We start from the raw sequence: 8,081 nt of genomic DNA on the forward strand, positions 1-8,081 counted from the left end.
AGAGAGAGAGAATGTGGGTGAGCGCATTGGTATATGAAAGACACTATTTTAAATTTCGTTCTTACATTGCTACACTTGTTTGCAACCCTTTGCTTTATGTTTATGGCTGATCATTTCCTTTTTGCTTGTTTTATTTGGATATGAGGAACTGGATACTGTATCGATATAATTCGCGTACGTCACTCTCACTTTGGTATTGCGACACGTACACACTTTCACGTTGTACACATTTTAGCAAACGCTTTCCGCATTACACCGCTCTTGACGTCAGGGCTTTCGAGGGATGGGCGGGTGACGTCCTCAGCGACTGGGGAGTGGGTGTCGTGGGAGGGCAGCGGTCACGGCGTGTTGAAGGCGTCTCGGAAGGCGGCGTCCAGTGGGAACTGCAGGAAGTTTTGGAAGATCTCGTGGTACTTGGAGCGTTGTTTGGCCCTCTTGTGTTCCTCCCACAGGTCCGTGAGGAACTGCGCCTAACGGTCTGCCATTTGCTGACGATGGCGTGTGCTGTCTTGGCGATGATCCGCATCGTGGCTAGACGTTTTGGGTTGGGGAAAGGCTTCGCTTCTGGGACAGTGACAGCTGTGACGTGTATCGCCCTTTCGTCAGTTCTGTTGATGTGGGTGATCATTCTTCTCGCTGTCGCCCATATATCCCTGCTCTCTCTGCAACCAAAGCGATGCTCGATGGTGTTGCTCCAGTTGCAGAGTTCGCAGTTCGGCGATTCCCACATGTTTATATGTGTCAGTTTTTCGTTGGTTGGCACTGTCTGGAGAATGATTTTGTACCAGGTGTCCCTGGTGTGCTTGGGAAGTATCCGTTCAAAGATGTTCTTCCAGACCTGTGACCAGTCGTGGTCTGGAAGTCTCATCTCTATTTTGATCTTGCTTGCCTTCCCCCTCAGAAAGCTGTATATCTTCCTCGCCGTTCTCTGTTGTGGGTTGGCAACAACCGCGATGATGTAGCTCTTGTCGATCTTCATTTGTTTAATGTGCCGCAACTTGAACGGAATGTGGGCGGTGTCTACAGGTGCCTCTTCAGATTCCGGTTTGTAGTCGTTGATCAGGCTGGACGTTTTGCTGTAGTCGTTCTGGTTCTCCATTTTCATCGCTCGCTGCAGGAGCAGTGCCGTGCACTTGGTCTTTACGTCCGTCAGCCCGAGTCCGCCTTCATCCCTGGACAGGAAGCATGTCGCCTGGAAGACTTTGAAAATTTCCCGCCTGCACAGCAGGTAGTACGCCGCACCTGTTATCGCTCGCGCAATTTCTGCCCGTGCACATAGTATTTGGGCCATGGACCACGCTTTTGACAGGATCGTTTCATTTATCAACTGCACTCTTTGGCTCAGCTTCAGGTTCCTGTTCGCGTGTGTCCTCACGAGCCCTCTTGTTGTGTTCAAGACGCTGCGCTAGTTTTGTGCTGCCATTTTCAGTGGGCACTGTTATAGTTCTACTCCGAGTGTCACTCGGTACCACTGTCTCACTGTTCGCGATCTGCCGCTGCCTATCGGCAGTAGGGCTGTCTTCCTCGGATTCGTTTTGGCGCCTGAAGCTCTTTCGAAGGATTCCATAATAGGCTGAATTGTTTCTCATTCTTCTTCGTTTTGAATGAAAATGCCCATGTCATCGGCATAGGCCATACATGCGATGTTTGTCGTACCTAGCCGCTGATGTCGGCTGTTAGTTTTCGTAATAGAGGGTCCAGGGCTATTGCGAATGGTGCCATCAATAAAGGGCACCCTTGCCCGACGGATCTTCCTAATCGTGTAGACTTGGAAATCCATCCGTTTACTATTATTTTAGAAGTGTCATTTGTGAAGATGTTCTTGATGGTTCTTGTGAATTTTCCTCAGAATCCGAGGCATGAGACAGTTTTCACTAGGTACCGGTGACTGATCCTGTCGAAACCTTTGTGGAAATCGACAGAGAATATGGCTGCGGGTCTCCTAGTTGTTGTAGCGTGGTCTATAATGTTCCTATATGTGCAGCCGGCCGAAGTGGCCGTGTGGTTAAAGGCGCTGCAGTCTGGAACCGCAAGACCGCTATGGTCGCAGGTTCGAATCCTGCCTCGGGCATGGATGTTTGTGATGTCCTTAGGTTAGTTAGGTTTAACTAGTTCTAAGTTCTAGGAGACTCATGACCTCAGCAGTTGAGTCCCATAGTGCGCAGAGCCATTTGAGCCTATATGTGCAGACGCGCCGAATATGTTCCTGCCAAGCACTCCACAGGTTTGACATGGGCTAATGGCTTTCTTGAGTGCAACTTTGATGTTCGCAAGCCAGACACTTTGCTGCTATTTTATAATCAGAATTTAGGAGCGTTATGGGCCGAAAATCTTCGATTCCGTTGGCTCCCTCCTTTTTGGGGAGCAGAATCACCGTCCCTTGCAGAAATTTTGATGGCAATTCTGCCCCCTTTAAGACTTCATTTACTATTTCAGTAAGTATGCCGCCGACTGTGCCCCAGAGCGCAGTGTAGAATTCCGTTGGGATTCCGTTTGCGCCTGGTGCACTTACGGATCTGGTGTCTTTAATGGCGGCTCTCACGTCGTCATCTGTCGCATTTTCATTTAATAGTGCCCGGTCTGCGTTGATAAGGATCAGGTGGGTTCCTTGCACGATCCTCGCCATTTCTGCGTCGTCGTTTTCTTCTCCTCGGAACAGGTTGTTGCAATGGTCTTCGACGTGGCTCATGATTTCTTTCTTCGTCGATAGTTTGTTGCCGTCCTTGTCAACGAGTTCCCTTATTTATTTACTGTTAGCCCTCTGTCTCTCCCTGTGCAGGTGGTGCAGCGTGGCAGGTTCATCTTTGATTTCGCCGTTTGTCTGGCTGCGGGGGATGACACTTCTCATTTTGTCCCTTTTTTCGTGCTCAGTATACGTGCCTTGAGCTTGAGTCTTTTGATCCGCGGCAGAAGCAGTTCATCGTCCGCAGGGGCGTCCATTGCGTCTCGTAGGCATCTTGTGTAGAAATTTGCCGTGTTTCGTTTCCAGAAAGCCTTCTCAGCGCTGTACCTTATCAGTTCCCTTCTTATTTGCGTTTTGGCGTGTTCTACCTACCACTCAGCAATAGAATTATACTCGCCTCGCCTCTGTCTGCATGCATGAATCGTGTCAACAATTTCCTGCCTTAACTTTTCGTCCGTGAGGTGGCTTGTATTCAGCTTCCACGTCCCTCTTCCTGCTGGCAGCTTTCTTCTTAGTAGATGGAGTTTGCACTGATAGGCACAGTGGTCTGAGAAGATCACAGGGCAGACTTCTACGTACTTGCGTCACAGAGGTGGCCATCTCTCTGTTTACACACACACTGTCGATTCTGATTCTGCTGCAGATATACAGGTACATGAACTCGGGAACGATTGACAAGAATGGGGGAAAGAAATACAGTAGAAGAAGAATGGGTAGCTTTGAGAGATGAAATAGTGAAGACGGCAGAGGATCACGTAGGTAAAAAGACGAGGACTAATAGAAATCCTTGGGTAACAGAAGAGATATTGAATTTAATTGATGAAAGGAGAAAATACAAAAATGCAGTAAATGAAGCAGGTAAAAAGGAACGCAAACGGTTCAAAAACGAGATCGACACGAAGTGCAAAATGTAAGGATGTAGAGGCGCATGTCACTAGGGGTAAAATAGATACTGCCTACAGGAAAATTAAAGACACCTTTGGAGAAGAGCGAACCACTTGCATGAATATCAAGAGCTCAGATGGAAACCCAGTTCTAAGCAAAGAAGGGAAAACAGAAAGGTGGAAAAAATATATAGAGGGTCTATATAAGGGCGATGCTCTTGAGGACAATATTATGGAAATGAAAGAGAATGTAGATGAAGATGAAATAGGAGATGTGATACTGTGTGAAGAGTTTGACACAGCACTGGAAGACCTAAGCCGAAACAAGGCCCTGGGACAACATTCCATTAGAACTACTGACAGCCTTGGGAGAGCCAGGCCTAACAAAACTCTACCACCTAATGAGCAAGATGTATGAGACAGGCGAAATACCCTCAGACTTCTAGAAGAATATAATAATTCCAATCCCAAAGAAAGCAGGTGTTGACAGATGTGAAAATTACCAAACTATCAGTTTAATAAGCCACGACTGCAAAATACTAACACAAATTCTTCACAGACAAATGGAAAAACTGGTAGAAGCCGATCTTGGGCAAGATCAGTTTGGATTCCGTAGAAATGTTGGAACACATGAGGCAATACTGACCCTACGACTTATCTTAGAAAATAGATTAAGGAAAGGCAAACCTACATTTCTAGCATTTGTAGACTTAAAGAAAGCTTTTGACAATGTTGACTGGAATGCTCTCTTTCAAATTCTGAAGGTGGCAGGGGTAAAATACAGGGAGCGAAAGGCTTTTTACAGTTTGTACAGAAACCAGATGGCAAAAGCAGTGGTTGGGAAGGGAGTGAGACAGGGTTGTAGCCTATACCCGATGTTATTCAATCTGTATGTTGAGCAATCAGTAAAGGAAACAAAAGAAAAATTCGGAGTAGGAATTAAAATTCATGGAGAAGAAATAAAAACTTTGAGGTTCGCCGACGACATTGTAATTCCGTCAGAGACAGCAAAGGACCTGAAAGAGCAGCTGAACGGAATGGACAGTTGATTGGCGACTCCATGGAGTGCTGTGTGCACAACGACCATATATGTGAAATTAGACAGGAGGTCAGCATTGGCCGTAATATTGATGGTTTATTGATAGCAAAATCGATTTTCAATCAATAGTGATCATCTTCAGTGCTGTGGTGTACAAATTAAACTCATAGGCACTGGTTTCTTAGCTTTTGTTACTGATAATAACTTGATACCAGTGCCTATCAGTTTAATTTGTACACCACAGCACTGAAGATGATCACTGTGTGATTGAAAATCGATTTTGGAATGAACAATGTCATGAAAGGAAAACAAGGATAATGGATTAAATCGGGTGATGCTGCGCGAATTAGATTAGGAAACAAGACGCTTAAAGTAGTAAATAAGTTTTCCTATTTGGGGAGCAAAATAACCGATGATGATCGAAGTAGAGAGGATATAAAATGTAGACTGGCAATAGTAAGGAAAGCATTTCTGAAGAAGAGAAATTTGTTAACATCGAGTATAGATTTAAGTGTCAGAAAGTCGTTTCTGAAAGTATTTGTATGGAGTGTAGCCATTTATGGAAGTGATATATGGACGATAAATAGTTTGGACAAGAAGAGAATTGAAGCTTTCGAAATGTGGTGCTTCAGAAGAATGCTGAAGATTAGGTGGGCAGATCACATAACTGGTAAGGAAGTATTGAACATAATTGAAGAGAACACAAATTTGTGGCACAACTTGACTAGAAGAAGGGATCCATTGGTAGGGCATATTCTGAGGCATCAAGGGATCACCAATTTGTTATTGGAGAGCCGTGTGGAGGGTTAAAATCGTAGAGGGAGACCAAGAGATGAATACACTAAACAGATTCAGAAGGATGCAGGTTGCAGTAGGTACTGGGAGATGAAGAAGCTTGCACAGGTTAGAGTAGCATGGAGAGCTGCATCAGACCAGTCTCTGGACTGAAGACCACAACAACAACAAGTGAACAACGGATTCGTAGTACAACACAGATGGCAGCATTACCCCATACTAACCTATGGTAACGGTAATTGTAGTCACAACGGCAATGGAGAAAACAATAAATTCAAGGCTGGATATAAAAGAAAAGGGCAGAAATTTAACAAAAACAACTTCAATGGGCAAGTAGCGTATGGCCAGTCTGTACAATATGAACAGACACCAGCTACAGACAATAATCAGCCGATCGTTTGGCAAACACAAAACAGTACCAGACAGCCATATAATCCTAGACAGTGGGATTCGCCAGCAAAGTAACGCACATATGCCGAATAACACGCGAAGGCAAAGAGAGTTTCAGTCCAGAGCCTCACAGGATACTAATTGACATAATCAGACACCAGCAGTCTGTATAGTAGAAGTTACACCTAACCCAGAGACCAATGCCACCTCAACGCCAGAAAACTTGAACAGGTCACGGTAGGCCCCCATTCTGTGACCCTGGAGGAGAGTGGGGGTATGAGCTTGATCGACAATTGCTTTATCAGATACGATCAAGGTAATGATGTGAAAGATGATCAGTGTCAAAGAAATGAGGGTACACAGAAAAACTTGACACAGAGCAAGGTAAAAGCTACTATCAAAGCCAAAATATTTGTCCTCGATGTATACATTATGCTTGACACAGGTGGTACAACTAATTTGATATCACAGGGATTCTTTGAAGAACTGAAGAAACATGGGCACAAAATTGCAAGGTACAAACTGCCACTGTTCAGAAATCTAAAGGAGTCAAAATAAAGCCTTAAATCCTGTACAATTAGGACAGTTTTCTGTATGATGCAATGTTTTGATAGTAGAGAAATTAGTAGTTGATTGTTAATCAGTATGGATTCATTTAGGACATACGAAGTACTAGTGGTATAGGAAAGGGCTAATGTCAATTCACAGTAAATAACGAATTATTTGTAATAGACCTAATCAGAGGAAGTACTAATACGTTTAAAACTGAAGTTACTCACGATTTTGAAATTCAGTTGGTAAATCCCATAATTATGTTTGCCAACACATACTATAACAAACAGTTGGCAGCAGAAGAAGTAAACATCAACACTATAAGCACAAAGGTAAGTGAATCAACGTGCTTGTCTCAAGAACAGCAAGCGGAACTTAGGGAAGTGATATTTGCTTAAATACATGTATTTGAAAAAAGACCAGATATCACTAAGAATTTTGTGTACAGAATGGAAATATACTGTCATGAAACCTTTTGTTCTACATCATACCCTATACCATGGATAAAGAGGGAAGCACTAATGAAAGAGATAAACATGATGTTTGGATGGCGCATAATAAACCATCACTTTCCCCGTATTGTAGGTCCTATTTTGGCCATGAGTAAGCTAGATGGCAAGATGTGCTTGGTCCTCGATGCATGTAACAATAATAATAATATTATTGTACCAGTCCAAACACGTCCAGACAATTAGAGGAGCAGCTTATAAAATTCCATGATGCTAAATTTCTTACTATGATCGATCTCTTGTATTCATATTGGCAAATAAAGCTACATGAAGAACGTCGGGAGAGTACCGCCTTTGTATGTGGGGGCAGGAGTTTCAAATTCCAAATATTACCCTTCGGACTGAATGTAAGTGCAGGTGTATTTATCTCTGCACTGGGCAAAGTACTATGGCCCTAACTTTTGTGTAAAGTAACAGTATACATGGATGACCTTTTAGTCGCTACAACCACTTGGGTGGAACACTTAAGATCAACTGAAAAAGTATTGAGCCTCTTTTCTGAAAATGGAGTATTAGCAAATCTCAAGAAATCTAATATCGGACAAGAGAAGGTAAAATTTTTAGGACATATAATCTCTTTGGAAGGCATACCGCCAGATCCTAAAAAAACTTGATGTCATTAGGAACAGTCCTGGTCTTCAAAACAAGAGGCAATTGAAGGTATGCTTAGGCCTACTCTCATTTTTCAGGAAATTCATCCCCAACCAACCTATGAGCATTGATGCTTTACTCAATCTTCTCCAGAAAAACAGATCTTGGTTCTGGGACGAGCGATGTCAAACCAATTTCGAGAACATCAAGCAAGCCTTATTAAATGTTAATATTTTATCTCAACCACACATGAAGAAGTATTTTTGTTTATACGCCGACACATCTTCTCAAGGTCTGGGTGCATGCCTTTTCCAGATGGTAAAAGTAGGGGGAAATCTCATCCTTAACGCAATTAGCTTCACCAGCCACATCTTATCTGAAGCAGAATGGCCATATTCAGTTACAGAGTTGGAGGGTTTGGCTGTAATTTGGTCCTTTAAAAGGTTTCAATTTTTCCTTTGGGGTAAACACACAAAAGTGTGCTATGACTATCAGTCCCCATCGTTTTTGTTAACTTGTAAATTGCTACACCGACAGATAGCCAGGTGGTGCATGTATCTTCAAGAATTAGATTTTGAAATGCTGTACATAAAAGGAAACCAAAAAATAATAGCTGATGCTCTTTCTCGATTACCACA

Source organism: Schistocerca serialis, chromosome 2 (genome assembly GCF_023864345.2).
Source record: "Schistocerca serialis cubense isolate TAMUIC-IGC-003099 chromosome 2, iqSchSeri2.2, whole genome shotgun sequence".
Classification (NCBI taxonomy): domain Eukaryota; kingdom Metazoa; phylum Arthropoda; class Insecta; order Orthoptera; family Acrididae; genus Schistocerca; species Schistocerca serialis.